A 15,328-nucleotide genomic window follows, 5' to 3' on the forward strand; every position below is an offset into this window, starting at 1 on the left:
CAGCATTCTTTGTTCCTTGTTCAGCATAACAGTACTGACCCACAGTGAGTGGGTATTTTCAAGTTTGTTGGGTAATTATTCCCTGATGTCACTTTCCTGAAGTAACCAGGCCAGGGGGAGGCCAGAGAGGCCCCAAGGGGCTTGTGAGGGAAACGAAGGGACCTGATGCCTCTGTCTCTAGCTCAGAGGTGAGCCTGGGGAGAAAGGCGGATTTGCCCGGGGCTCTGGACCTCCCCTCCACCCTACATACACTCCACCAATCTAGGCAGAGAGCAAACCTGACCCTGGATCAAGGGTTTGTACAGAATATGAGTAAGTTGTCAGTGGGGGTATGGGGTGGAGTTGGGGGCAAGGGTGGGCTATGGGGTCAGAGGGAACTATTTAGATCCATGGGCAGGACAGAGTCAGCACAAAAGACTGAGAGCCTAAACTCCTGGGTTCTATTTCCAGCTCCTTGCTGGGTCAGCCTTTCCTCTACCTTTTCCTCTCTCCTATCTCCCTTGTCTCTAATGGAGGGTTGGGGCCCACAACCTCAGGACACAAGCAAAGAAGGAACCCACAGACCCAATCTAGTTCTGGGCATGGCCAACACCTGTGGCAGAACGAGGGGAGGTGGTGCTTCCATTCAGTCATCCCTGTCCTGGGCCACGGGCCATCCCCCCATTTCACTGGAGAAGCAGTGTGGCTTAGTGGCAAGAGCCCAGGCTTGGGAGTCAGAGGTCGTGGGTTCTAATCCCGGCTCCGCCACTTATCAGCTGTGTGACCTTGGGCCAGTCACTTAACTTCCCTGTGCCTCAGTTACCTTAGCTGTAAAATGGGGATTAAGACTGTGAGCCCCACGTGGGACAACCAGATTATGTTGGATCTACCCCAGTGCTTAGAACAGTGCTTGGCACATAGTAAGCGCTTAACAAATATCATTATTATCATTAGCCTCACCTCAGGACATCCTCTCAATCTCCATTACACCCTGTGGAGCCGAGGTTCTGCCAGGATGGCAAGCCCCCACATGGTGTGTCCTCTGCTAAGGATCCCTGTCACAATACTATGCTACTTTCCATGACATGCCAGTGGTAGGCAATGCCATACCAGAGCATGATCCCTCTTTAGGACACTCTGACCAGAGAACTGAGAACCTGTGACTCCCATCCCTGCAAGGGGACACCAGCAAGCACCTGGACCAAGGTTGTTTGGGCCCCAACTGGGAGACTGGCATTGTCCCCTCTGACCCCATGATCTCTTCGGTCCTGGGCAGAAAGTCCCCTATTTGGGGGAAGTTACCAGTCCCATATGTGTGGGCCTCACTTCGGCCAGGCCTGATTCTACCCAGCATCCTGTGAGTGAGGAGGGCAAGCCAAATGTTAAAAGGTATCACCTTCCCACCCCAGCTCCTCCAATGTCAGGACCCAAAGAAACCCTTCCTGTTACTACATACTGCATACTGTATCCCTGGCCCTGCCGAGACTTAGCTCTGTGGCCCTCCTGCCCCTAAAGGGCTGAGTGGGCAGAGATGTTATTCAATCTAGAACACCTTGCCCCTCTTCCCTCTCCTGCCCTGGAACTCGCAGGCCCCAAGGAGCCACAAAGTTTCCAAAGTCCGAGAATTCCTTGGCCTGGCTGGGAGAGTTTGGCAGCTGGGGATGGAGGGATGGACCCACAGGATTTTTGGAGATCCTTTCAGTTCCCAGGGTGATAACAGCCCACAAAGGGTGGAGCCCAGCATGAGCTCAGATTGTTTGGGAATAAAGATACTGCTGCCAAGGCCACAGGATCCCCCTCCACCACCCTCCCTGCCCCAGTTCTGCAACACTGTCCCCTCTACACCTTTCCGGCTACATTGTATCTACGCAGGCCACAATGTTCTCATCTCACATTGGCTCCCACAGATTCCCTGCCACAGTCCTCCCATACTCTTCCCTGCACACACAGTTCCTTCCCCTCCCATCTTCCCCTACATTGCACCCTCCCCTGGTTTTCCACACCCACCAACTCCCTAATATTGTTCTCTACATAATCCTTTACTCTAATTTCCCCCCTCCTCACACCTACTCCCTTCCACATACTAGTCACTCACTCTTGGGCTTACATCTGCAGCCTCTGTCTGTCTGTCTGCAGCATTTTTTTGCTTGGGGCAGCTCTGTCCCTCATCTCCTCTTAGATTGCCCTCTTCTTAGTCCCTGAAGGCATGGGGGATTGTTTGCTACTGGGACTGACATGACTGCTAGGGTGGCCATTTGCCCAGGTTTAATGGTAATAATAATAATAATAATAATGTTGGTATTTGTTAAGCACTTACTATGTGCAGAGCACTGTTCTAAGTGCTGGAGTAGATACAGGGTAATCAGGTTGTTCCACGTGAGGCTCATAGTCTTAATCCCCATTTTACAGATGAGGTAATTGAGGCAAAGAGAAGTGAAGTGACTTGCCCACAGTCACACAGCTGGCAAGCGGAGGATCCGGGATTAGAACCCATGACCTCTGACTCCCAAGCCCGGGCTCTTTCCAATGAGCCATGCTGCTTCTCTAATAATGTTGGTATTTGTTAAGTGCTTACTATGTGCAAAGCACTGTTCTAAGTGCTGGGGGAGATACCAGGTGATCAGGTTGTCCCACGTGGGGCTCACAGTTTTAATCCCCATTTTACAGATGAGGTAACTGAGGCACAGAGAATAATAATAATAATAATGTTGATATTTGTTGAGCACTTACTATGCACAGAACGCTGTTCTAAGCGCTGGGGTAGATACAGGGTAATCAGGTTGTCTCACGTGAGGCTCACAGTTAGTCCCCCTTTTACAGATGAGGTAACTGAGGCACAGAGAAGTTAAGTGACTTGCCCACAGTCACACAGCTGACAAGTGGCAGAGCTGGGATTCGAACCCATGACCTCTGACTCCAAAGCCCGGGCTCTTTCCACTGAGCCACGTCCCTCCCCTGTCTGGTCCAGATACAGCACTGGATGCCATTCTGTCCAGTAGTGCCAAGCCTCCCTCCACCTTGGATCCCGTGGCCCGGTTCTGTGGCTCAGAAGTTGCATCTACATTCACGGTCTGAGAGGGGAACGTAAAGGCTCTGGAGCAAGGAGGAGAGTTGGGATTCTTCCAGGAGTAATGCTCTAGGTTTGGCTGGCCTCGGCCTCTGTTCGGCATCATTATCGGATGCTACGTGCGCGGTGTAACGTGTGCCTGCTGTAATGCGCACAGTGCCACATGTTCCTGGCTGTCTGGTATCTGCGAGGGCCATCGGGATGCATCCTACCCATGGGCCTCATGGGACATGGGGTTAGTCAGGGTTGCTCCAGGTGTGCCTCCTGAATGCTCCGGGGGCCATGTCCTTCCTCTGGTATCACCCATCTTCCTTGTGCCCAGCTGGTATTGGCATAGAGGCAATGTTACAAGGTATCACCTCCCCACCCCATCTCCTCCAGTGTCAGGACCCGAAGAAACCCTTCCCGTTACTGCATACGTATCCCCGGCCCTGCCGAGACTTAGCTCTGTGGCCCTCCTGCCCCTAAAGGGGTGAGATGCTGCAGGCCTCCAAAACCAGGCTCCCCAGATTGCCCAAGCAGCATGGTTTAGTGGAAAGAGCACGGGCTTGGGAGTCAGAGGACATGGGTTCTAATCCCAGCTCCGCCAAGTTTCTGCTGTGTGACCCGGAGTGCCTCCGTCACCTCATCTGTAAAACGGGGATGAAGACTGTGAGCCCCACGTGGCTCTGCAGTGGGGTAATCACCTCATCCGATCACCTCGTATCTACCCCAGTGCTTAGCACAGAGCTCGGCACATAATAAGCACTTAAATGCCATTATTATCATTATTATGCTTCCTCGCTCCCCAGAACACCACCGCCTCTTGGAATCCCATTCCCTTCAAAACGTCACTCTCCCGGGAGTGCTCCACTTCCCAGAATGGACCGCTCTGGATTTCGGGAATGAGGCACGGAGGATGGGCCAAGCTCCGCGGTGGAAGCCTCCTTCCTCTCGGTGCCAGCAGCTCTTCCCTGCCGCCGGTTTAGGTGAGGGAGAGCTAATCTCGACCCCTGGCTGAGGACAAAGCCTCCGATTAGATTTTAGGCGGTGGCAGGCGAGGTAGGTCCTTGCCAGTGCTGGAAGGCGAAAGCGACGGAGCTCCCAGGCTCTGGAAAGAGAAGACTCTAGGCCGGTTGAGTGTCCTGCTCTCAAGGGCCGGCACTTCTCCCGCTACTCTAGTAAACCGGCCCCGCTCCGGCTGGTTTTTCTCCCAACTGCAGGTGGCTGCCCTGCTCTTCAGCTTGCGGGCCCCGAGCTCCCTCCCTCCCTCCGCTGTCCCCCGCCGGCCCTCAAGGTCCCCATGGGACAAACGGCTGTCCCAGCCTCGAGTCCCGGGGACTGCAGCGGTCCCTGGCCCCTCTGCCCGCCTCTCCCGGGCGGGCTCTTTTAACGACCAAGCCGGGCCCCGGGGCCCGTTGACCCAATCGAGTGACAGCGAAAGGGAGGAAAGCCCCGACCCTCCCGTCCTCTGCCTCGGCTGGGTCACCCGCCGGTCACCCTGGCGACGGGAGGGAGACCGACGGGCAGCCGTTAAAGGCCCCGGGTGATTCGGGTCGCCTGGTCTCAGTTTCCCCTGACAGCGGGGTGGCTGGGAGGGAGGACTTTGGGGCCCAGGACCCTTTCCGTTCTCGTTCCTCTCGCTAACCTCCTCCTTCCCTCCCGCCGCACAGTCGTCCGGGTCGGGAAGGGATCCGCTGGAGCAGGGTGCCTGACCCCACTGCAGACGGGCCCATTCCTGGGCGCCCGCTCGCCCTGATGCCAGTCCAGAGGGCCCGCCCCTCGCTCAGGTCGTTCTCCCGACCAAAGTAGGACGGCCGCAGGTGTCACCCCTATCCACTCCCTGCGACACTGACCGGCTCACCCGGCCTTGGGGAAACTAAGGTCGCTGGGGCAGGACGTCTAGCACCGACACTCCTTCCGGGAGCCCAGGAAAGAGGCGAATGCCGTTAGTACTCTTCGAGGACATCCGCAGCCTCTTCCCACGCCTCCTACCCTCCACCCCCCAGAAAACAAAAAAACAACCCGAAACAAAATTAAAAACTGGATCCCCAAGGCGTGGTACCCACAGCAGAAGCCTCGAACCGGGCGCCCGGGACGAACTGAAGGGGTTTGAGGTAGATGAGGGGAGCCCGTCTCCGAGGATCTCCAAGCCCCCCCCCCCCCAATTCTCCCTCCGACGCCCCTACGGCCAAACCTCTCGGGAGCCAGGACTCTCACAATATCCTCGCCCCCACCCCTCCCCTCACCTGGTGTGGTTCCTGGTGGGGGAGGACCCCCCAGGACCCGGTCCAGCCGCCGAGAGCAGTGGGGGCGGGGAAGGGGTGGGGGAGTTCCCGGACCCGGCGACTCCTCCGGCCCTAGGAGCGGGATGCCAGGCAGGCGCCACCCGAGTGGAGAGTCGCCGCTGCCACGAACTCAGCTCCGGGCGCCTCCGGGTACGCACAGCTGGATTTCACCGCTGCCAGATGTTGCCGGAACCTCCTGCTTCCTCCCTCCGTCCACCCCGCCCACCTCACCCTCCCTGGCTTCGGTCACAGCAGCCCCGAGCTCTCCTCCCCTGCCCTCCCCCTCCTCTCTTTGGCTCCGCTGATCTCGGCGCAGTCCGCCGGGGTAGGCGGCAGAGAGCCGGGAGAGGGAGGCGGGAAGGGCAGCGCGGGGCAGGGCAGGGCAGGGGAGGGGACGGAAGGGGGAGGGATCGGGGCGGAGGGGCCGGGAGCAAAATCCCGCCCGAAGCGCGAGCCACGCGGCCCCGAAGCCCGGGGAGACCCTGAGCGGTGGAGTTGTGTGTGTGTGTGTGTGTGTGTGTGTGTGTGTGTTTGGGCGGGGGGGTGGGGGGGGTCTTGCTCGGGGATGGGGGGTGGCGAGGGGCAAGGACAGACACGCATCAACCAACACATTCGATTACATGGGTAAGTAATAATACGTTACATTATCGTGGCACACTAACATTTCCACACACAAAAAGGAGGAGTCTTTGCAAAGTCCAGCTGCTCTGCCAAAGTTTCTCTGTCCCTGCTGCCTTCGTTCTCTCTATCTCGCTTCAGCCAAAGCTGGAGCGTGAGATGGGGCGAGGTGATCTGTGGTCAGATACTGACTTTTAGATACACAGTTAGAACCACATATAATAAAACACTCAAACTGGGTTACAGTTCACCCATAGGATTACCCACTATCCCAGCCCTAACCAGACCCGTGGAAGAGCGGAGGGGCAGAGAGAAATTTCTCCAAGAGGAATTTAAGGCGCTAAACCTTCTTTACTTCTCTCTCCCTTTGGCCCATCCCCGTCTCCTGCGCTGGCCCCAGTCTCTTGCTCTGGCCCAGCCCAAGGCATCACATCTGGACATGATTCTCTGTGTCAAGGAGGGCTGGGGTTCTTGTAGGGGTGAGGCAGGGACACCCTATATGGTGCCTGAGCTGGTTCCCCAACACAGTGGACTTAACTGATGCAAAGCTGGATCTCCTGCTCACCCTGTTTCAGCCTCCTCCTGACCTGGAATAACCCCAGGAGTGGGGTGACCTTGTTAACCCCTAATTCAGTACACTCAAGATCCACAGGACGGTGACTGTGCCAGCCTGAGCTTCATCCTTTAGTGGCTGGACTCTGATCTGTGCCATGGGAAGAATGCCAAAGGGGAGGAGAGATGTCAGGGTCTTCCTTCTGGACTGGCATCCTAACTCTCTTGGAGGGGCTGGGTGGGAAAGGGATTGCCCTTTGACAGTTTCCATGTCAGTCACAAGGGAGATAAGAATAGTAGTCTTGTCCCGGCTCTGGAAATCTACTGGAATGGGCTGGTGGGCAGGGAAAGGGAGTAAGTGCCTTGTGAGCAGGGAACACCTCGCCGAAGTGTACTTTCCCAAGAGCTTAGTACAGTGCACTGCACACAGGGAGTACTCAATAAATGCCTTTACTCCTATGAGGGGTTTGTGAAGTTGGTTGGGGCGGGGGGGGGGGGGGGCGGGGAGGAGGAAGGGAAGTCCGCAAGTGTCAGGCAAGTGTGTAATTCTCACATGGTTGGGCAGGTGTGGCAGGAGCCTAACCTTGCTTAAAATCCCTAGGCGGAGATGGTTTGACTCAGGAAAGGGGCACAGAGTGTGTGACGGAGAGGAGGAGGGAAAGGGAAGGTAATCCCTGGAAGGCAATTCTTAACCCAGTTTTCAGTGGTAAGAGGGTTGTGTGTGTGCACATGCATGAGTGCATACAGACAGCTGTCCCTACACGGTCCTTCCTCTCCCTCCGCTCAGCTGTCTTGCAACTGCGGGCCCCCATCCAGCCCCACACAAACAAAATTCTTTGACTGTTTCCAGTTTTCCACTGTGAGCTGCCAAGATCAGCAAGTGCTGTCCACTCCCTCAACCATCCCCCCTCAACCCCCCAGCCCAAGACCTCTACTCCCAGGGGTAGTGACTACTGCTCCTGGCGCTTAGGGTTCCATGCCCCTGGACACGCAACCCTTCCAGAAGTGTCAGGAAGGGGACAGGGGCTTCCATGAGGGGCCCCAGCCCTCAGAAAGATGAACTGGACAATTCTCATCTTGGGGGGCCAGGTGGCTTGGGTTCAGGGATGATGACTCAAAGCAGATAAGGGCAGTGCCTTCGTTTCATTGGAGGTGGAGCCACCACTACCACCAACAGCCTGACCCCCCTAGTTTCCTCCATTTCTGTAGCTTCAGAGTTTAGTCCTGGACTCAGTCCCCAGTCCAAAGACCCTACCAGGGTGTGGGCTTGTGCTTTTTGCCTCCGATTCCCCCTTTACCTTCTAGGTCTTCCACAGCCTGCTCCAAACATTGCTTCTCAATACAAGTCCATCTCCCAGCCCATAGGACAGGCTCCAGCTCACTGGGTCAGGATGGGGGAAGGCTCTTTTTGCCCCAGAGGAGGAGAAAGGGGGAAGGAGCCCAGGGGCCAGGAGGGTGGCTCCTGGCCAGGGGATGTTTAGGCTGCAGCGGCCTGGCCGAAGGTCTCTCTCGCTCTCCCTCCTTCCCCCAGAGGCTCGCTCCCCAAGGTCAGACTGGAATTCCCAGGGCCAGGGGCTCCTCCTCAGGGTGGGGCTCCCTGTTCCTTGGAGAATGCAGAGCTGCACATACTCTCCTCTTTCCAAGTCTTTGGCTGGAGCTCAATCAATCAAGGATATTTATCGAGCGCTTACTATGTACAGAGCACTGTACTAAGCGCTTGGGAGAGCATACTACAACATAATTACCAGACACGTTCCCTGCCCACAAAAAGCTTACAGCCTAGAGGGGGAGATGGACATTAATATGAAGCTGCGACTCCAACCTCTCCAGAGGGGGTGAAGGATCCACTCTCAACTCAAGTGCCTCTTGCTCCCACTGTTCCCAGAGCCTGGAACTCCCTCCCCCCTCCATCTTTAAAGCTCCCACTAATATTCCACCTCCTCCAACAAGCCTTCCTGGACTTATTATCAGCACCCCAAATCTTATCCATTCAGCTGCCTCTCGCACCTATGCATTTCTTTATATCTATCCTGGGGCCTTGTGTTTATATACCTATTCTAGACTGTAAGCTCACTGTGGGCAGGTAACGTGTCTGTTATATCGTTATACTGTACTCTCCCAAGTACTTAGGACAGTGCTCTGCACACAGTAAGCGTTCAATAAATATGATTGACTGACTATTCCCTCCTCATATCCGACAATTACTCTCCCTGTCCCACATGGGGCTCACAGTCTATGAAGGCGGGAGAACAGGTATTGAATCCCCATTCTAGTTGAGGAAACTGAAGGACAGAGAAGTTAAGTAACTTGCCCACGGTCCCACAGCAGACAAGTGGCAGAGCTGGGATTAGAACCCAGTCCTCTGACCTGACCTCTGACCCATGGGGTGCCCTGTCAGTTGAAACTGTATCGACAGGACTGGCGCATGCATGTGCCCACACACAGACCTGAACTCTGGCAAACCCCATTTAGGGATCAGTCCTGGAATGGGAGGACGGACTCCTGGATTTGGGTCCCAGCTTTACCCTTCTCCCACTGCCTGACTATGCAGATTCTTGTGCTGGGCCTCAGTTTATCCTCTGTACAATGGGCATAATGAGTCCCAGCCCTTCTCAGCCAGGGATGACTGGGCAGGGTTAGCCCGCTGGGGAAAGGGGTGAGTTATTCAGGGCACCTCAGCCTGGACATCTTTCCCCAGATCACCATAATAATTAATAATATAATTATGATCTTTTGTTAAGCGCTTACTATGTGCCAGGCACTGTACTAAGAGCCGGGGTAGATACAAGCAAATTGGGTTGGATACAGTCCCTGTCCCGCAGAGGGCTCACAGTCTTCATCCCTATTTTACAGATGAGGTCACTGAGGCACAGAGAGGCAAAGTGGCTTGCCCAAGGGCACACATCAGACGAGTGGCGGAGCTGGGATTAGAACCCATGACCTTCTGACTCCCAGGCCAGTGCTCTAGCCACTATGCCATACTGCTCCTCCTCCATACGCTTCCCCCCACCCCCTTCCAAATCCCAGGGCAACAGCCTCAGGGTACCTTTGCTTTCCTGCACCACAGCCCTTGAGTACCACCCATCCCACTTGGCCCCTATTTGCTCCCACCAGACACACAAAGGCCCCTGGGCATCTTTGTTATCATTTCTAATATTCCACCCCCCCCCCATTCCCTTTCCACACGGAGTGGGCATTGCTCTGAAAGGTCCTTGAGGCAGTAGGGGTTTGGCTGAGCTGGGCACAGGGTAAGGCAGGTGAAGCAGGCACCTCCTGCCTCTGCCTGAGCTCTTCTTATTATGAGGATGCTGCATCTGAGAGGGCTGAGATGACAGGGAAGTGGCAGGGCTGGGCAGGGCAGGCTCGTGGCTCATTCCAACCACATGTAGGCTTGCCCAGCCTCAGGAATGTGAGGCTGCCTCCAGCAGACACCTGCTTTAGCCATTAAGGTCAGCGGTTCCATGGCCTCCCTCTCCTGGGGCACCCCAGACCCCACCCAGAGCCTTCTGAGAAGAGACAGATCCTGAAATTGGGACAATGACCCCTGGGGACAGAGAACCATTCAATGATAGAGGTAGATCTTGGGGTGGAGGTAAAGTGGTCTCTGGATTGGGCTCTAGGTTTTGTGGAGTGTAGGTGGGTGGGACTGGAGATGGAGTTTGTTGGTGAGAAGTGGGCAGTGATGGGGCCTGGGATTGGAAGATGAGGTACCATATTTTGGGAGAAAAGGCTAGAGGAGGACCCAGGGAAGAAGACTATAGGTAAAATGTCTGGGGAGGCTTCCCATAGAGGGGCAAATACTTTCCCAAGTGCCCCCCTCCCCAAAAGGAAAGATATTTCCCTTCATTTTCCTCTGCTGCCCCATCCTTACTCTCAGGATGCAAGAGGCTCATAGCCCCTTGCAGAGAATCAGTCTCTTAGGGGGCTCTGGGCCTCCGCTCAAAGCTGCTCTCCCTTCTTAGTCTGGAGTTTCCCTTTCCTCCTGGAGCTTGCAACTCCCAGAGGGGAGAGAGAAACGCTGTGCTCTCAGCCTAGCTGACACAACTGTCCCCAGTGGTCTCTCCTAACCCAGGCTCCCCCTAAGTTCCATCGGGGTCCCAGATCCCTCTCAGATCCTGGTTTAGTGGGGTTAGGGGGGAACAATGACAGGGGGAAGAGTTGGGGAATCTGTCTCAAACTTTCCCACCTCCATATTCTTCCTGTCAGATGGCTATCCCGGCTCTGCCACTTGTCAGCTGTGTGACTGTGGGCAAGTCACTTAACTTCTCTGTGCCTCAGTTACCTCATCTGTAAAATGGGGATTAAGACTGTGAGCCCCACGTGGGACAACCTGATTACCCTGTATCTACCCCAGCACTTAGAACAGTGCTCTGCACATAGTATGCGCTTAACTAATACCAACATTATTATTACTGAAATTTTTCTGGTTTACTGGGGAGGAGCTGGCCTTCTCCCTCCCACCGTAATCCCTGGGGACAGATAGGATCCAGCCCTCCCTCCCTACCCCCCTGCCATCAACTCCTGGACCAATATCAATCTCTTAGCCCTGTCCACTTCTGGGGTTTTCTGGCTCTGCAGAAACAGGCAGGAGGGAATCCAGGGAAGAGGAGTGAGGGTGGGGAGGGGGATCAGGGGGCCGTGACCAGTGCAATGAGCGGTGGGACCAGAGAAGACAATCAGTTCTGGGACAGAAAGCTGGTGGGGTCTGGGGCTCAGGAACAGGCTGAGGATAGGGTGGCCAGGGCCAGGGCTGTGGTGGAGGTGCTGATGAGGAAAGGAAGGAGGGAGGGAGGGAGAAGAAGAGGAAAGAGGGAGGGAAGGTGCCACTAATGACAGTGCCTGGGGAAAGCAGTGAGCAGCAGCTCAGCCCATACCCCCACTTGATAGGGTCCCCGCCTCTTGGCAGCCCAGCTCCTGCACATTCCTCCCAGGGTGAGGTCAGCCCCGGGGGGAGCACCAGCCACATCACAACTTCTTCTTCAACTCCTGTTTTCTCCATCTGGGCAGGGAGGGGGCCTGCCAGGCGCAGGAAAACAAGTGCATGGTTGGGAGGAAAGACTGGGCCAGGCCACTCAACTCTCACAGCTCATCTCCTTTCCCAGGCAGCTGACAGGAGCTGGGTTCCTGGAACCAGCGTTTCAGGTGGAAAATCCAACTGGTTCCCTCGTCACCCCTCTCCTCCCTGGATCCTCTGTTGTCTATATCCCCCTCCACTCATCCAGATAAGAGATCAAAGGCCAACGAGAGGGCATCAGGCTAGGCTCTGGGCAGTACCACCAGAGGGTCTGGGTTCCACAGGTTGGGGCCAAAGGGGACCGGTAAGTGTCCTTACCAGGGGTATTGGGGAGGGGGAAGCAGATACTAAGGTAGGAGCAGGGAGGAGAGACAAGGGAGGAAGTCTCACAAATCTCGGAGATTTGGCTGGCACTCTACCCCGTGATCTTGGAAGAGAGGAACACCCCAATGACAAAGTAACCTCTGTGTCATCTCGTTCACCGTCCCTTCCTGACAAGTCTGAAGTAGGTTGGGCCTAGGGCTGGGAGTGGGAGAGTTAGAGAGGTGGGAGGCAGGGTCCGAGGGCAAGAGGCTGAGGGGGGTCAGGGCTTGGGGGTGTGAGATCAGAGCCTGGGACCAGAAGGCCTGGGGAGGGGGAGGAGCTGGCTAGGGGAGAAAAGGTCACTAGCCAGCTGGAGACAGATGAAGCAGATCACCCAGCACCAGCTCCCACCCCATTCCCTGGGCATCTCTGGCATTCAAGGCAACTCTTAACCCTTTCCACACCAGTTCTCTTTGGGTCGACTTGGTCCTCCATGCACATACACAGGCCACAGGGGAGGGGAGCGGTGAAGATCCTAGAAGAAACTGAGGGGGAGGAGGTCTCTCAGAATGAAGCAGCAGGACCTGGCAGAGAAGTCAGGCATCCTGACCAATCCAGATCAGGCAGGTAATCCCATGGCTGTGGCCAGAGCCTTTGAGGAGGCCTTGATTTCCCCTTCTGTTTGCTTTCTTCTCAGGGGGCGGGGGGTGGGGGTGGGGTGCGCGGAGGCAGGTGATGAGTCCACTCCTGATGTCCAGATTAACTCTTTGCCAAACATAATGCTCTAGCCCCACTCTATAGATAGGGAAACTGAGGACCAGGAAGAGGAAGAGACCCAACCAGGTCTCAGTCCTTCCCCATCCTCAATCTTTTTACCAAGGCTTTGACCCAAGCCCTGACTGCCTGATTCCAGATCCACTACTGAATCCCTTTTCCAAGCCCAGCCTCTAAAGAGTTAATCTCTCTTTGCCCTCCTCACCTCCCAGACCAAGATCCTGTGGACTGGGAATGCTGACTGATCAAGTCATAATAGTAGTGGCATACTAGTGCACACATATCCTCAGGCACACACACACGTCCACATGCAAACCACACAGAACCCCTCAATCCCACCCCTCTAAACCCTTCCCATGCACACCAAGCAGAGAGACGCTGTGCCCATCCCTGTGCCCAGATTGACACTGCTTTCTAAAATCCAGAGGCCTTTTTCCCCAGTCAGTGGGGGCCACTGTTCATCATCAGCTGATGTTTCTTTCTCCAATACACATCTCCATGACTTTTCCCCTGTCCCTGGACTGGCCTGGGCTTAATCAATCATATCTATTGAGTGTTTACTTTGTGCAGAGCACTGTACTAAGTGCTCAGAAGAGTACACTATAATAGAGTTGGTAGACACGTTTCCTGCACACAGCGAGCTTACAGTTTAGATGGGGAGACATAATATAAGCAGCGTGGCTTAGTAGATAGAGCATGGACCTGGGAATTCCAAAGGACCTGGGTTCTAATCCTGGCTCTGTCACTTGTCTGCTGTGTGACCTTGGGCCAGTTACTTCACTTATTTGGGCCTCAGTTACCTCATCTGTAAAATGGGGATTAAGAGTGTGAGCCCCATGTGGAACAGGGACTGTGTCCAACCTGATTAACTTGTATCTACCCCAGCATTTAGAAAAGTCCTTGGCATATAGTAAGCGCTTACCAAGTACCATTATCATCAACATCATCATAAATAAAATACAGATATGTACATAAGTGCTGTGGAGATGAGGGAGGGGTGAATAAAGTGTGCAAATCCAAGTGCAAGGGTGACGTAAAAGGGAATGGGAGAAGAAATGAGGACTTAGTTAGGGAAGGCCTCTTGGAAGACATGTTTTTTCAATATGGCTTTGAAGGAGGGGAGCGAGGTGGTCTGTCAAATATGAAGTGGGAGGGTGTTCCAGGCCAGAGGCAGGATATGGGCAAGGGGTCGGCGGTGAGATAGACGAGATCGAGGTAGAGCGAGTAGGTTGGCATTAGAGGAGTGAAATGAGCGAGCTGAGTTGTAGTAGGAAATCAGGGAGGTAAGGTAGGAGGGGACCAGGTGATTGAGTGCTCTAAACCAAACGGTAAGGAGTTTCTGTCTGATGCAGAGGAGGATGGGCAACCACTGGAGGTTCTTGATAAGTAGGGAGACATGGACTGAACAGTTTTGTAGAAAAATGATCCAGGCAGCAGAGTGAAGTATGGACGGAAGTGGGGAGAAACAGGAGGCAGGGAAGTCAGCAAGGAGGCGGATGCAGTAATCAAGGTGGGATAAGTGCTTGTATTAATGTGGTAGCAGTTTGGAGGGAGAGGAAAGGGGGGATTTTAGCAATGTGAAGGCTGAATTGAGAGGATTTGGTGATAGATTGAATATGTGGGTTGAAAGAGAAAGGAATCAAGGATAATGCCAAGGGTATGGGCTTGTGAGACAGGAAGGATGGTGGTGCTGTCTACAGTGATGGGAAAATCACAGGGAGGACAGGGTTTGGGTGGGCAGATGAAGAATTCAGTTTTGGACATGTTAAATTTGAGCGTCAGCAGGACATCCAAGTAGAGATGTCCTGAAGGCAGGGGGAAATACGAGACTGCAGAGAGGGAGAGAGATCAGGGCTGGAGATGTAGATTTGGGAATCACCTGCATAGAGGTGGTAGTTGAAGCCATGGGAGTGAATGAGTTCAAGGGAGTGGGTCAGCCAGTCAGTAAACTGTATTTATTGAGCACTTACCCTGTGCAGAACAATGTACTAAGTGCTTGGGAGAGAACTAGTGCTTGGGAGAGTACAATATAACAGACACATTCCCTGCTCACAGTGAACTTACAGTCTAGACGGGGAGACAGACATTAATATAAACAAATTACTGATATGTACATAAGTGCTGTGGAGCTGGGAGGGAGGATGAATAAAAGGAGCAAATCAGGGTGATGCAGAAGGGAATTGAAGAAAGGGAAAAGAGGGCTCAGACAAGTGGTGGTAGATGGAGACTAGAAGAGGCCCCAGAACTGGGCTTTGAGGGAGTCCCACATTTTTGGGGTGGGAGTCATTCATTCATTCATTCAATAGTATTTATTGAGTGCTTACTATGTGCAGAGCACTGTACTAAGCGCTTGGAATGTACAATTTGGCAACATATAGAGACAATCGCTGCCCAGTAATGGGCTCACAGTCTCAGAGGAGGAGCCCGTGAAAGAGATTGAGAATGAGCAGCCAGAGAGATAGGAGAACCAGGAGAAGACAGTGTCAGTGAAGCCAAGGTTGGATAATGTGTCCAGAAGATGGGAGTCATCCACAGTGTCAAAAGCAGCTGCGAGGAGAAGGATTAGGATGGAATAGCGGCCATTGGATTAGGCAAGAAGATCAATTACCCCTATTTTGGGAGTCCCCCACCTCCACCCAACAAGGCTCAGGGGCTTTATCCCAGGAGCCCCAGCCCCATTGGGGACCCTTCTCCTCTGGGGTGCCAGTGTAGAGCCATTTCCAAAAAGGAAATCAGGAAACAAACTCGTAGCCT

The 15,328-nt window shown here is 54.3% G+C and overlaps 1 protein-coding gene across 4 annotated transcripts in view; it reads right to left on the minus strand.

The window, feature by feature from the left end:
• The window catches only part of SEMA3B (semaphorin 3B), a 43,882-nt gene that overhangs the window by 16,104 nt on the left and 12,450 nt on the right, over positions 1-15,328 (minus strand). For 2 of the 4 annotated variants that reach the window (XM_029050195.2, XM_029050192.2), the window contains exon 1: positions 5,275-5,660. The exons of 1 other annotated variant lie outside the window; for it this stretch is intronic. The gene's annotated coding sequence lies outside the window, so the exon portion shown is untranslated. Of the gene's footprint in view, positions 1-5,274; positions 5,661-7,781; positions 7,866-15,328 lie in introns of those variants that run through there. One more of the 4 variants, XM_029050194.2, reaches the window with a different exon arrangement.

The sequence above is a fragment of the Ornithorhynchus anatinus genome, chromosome X1, assembly GCF_004115215.2.
Source record: "Ornithorhynchus anatinus isolate Pmale09 chromosome X1, mOrnAna1.pri.v4, whole genome shotgun sequence".
In the NCBI taxonomy this organism is placed as follows: Eukaryota; Metazoa; Chordata; class Mammalia; order Monotremata; family Ornithorhynchidae; genus Ornithorhynchus; species Ornithorhynchus anatinus.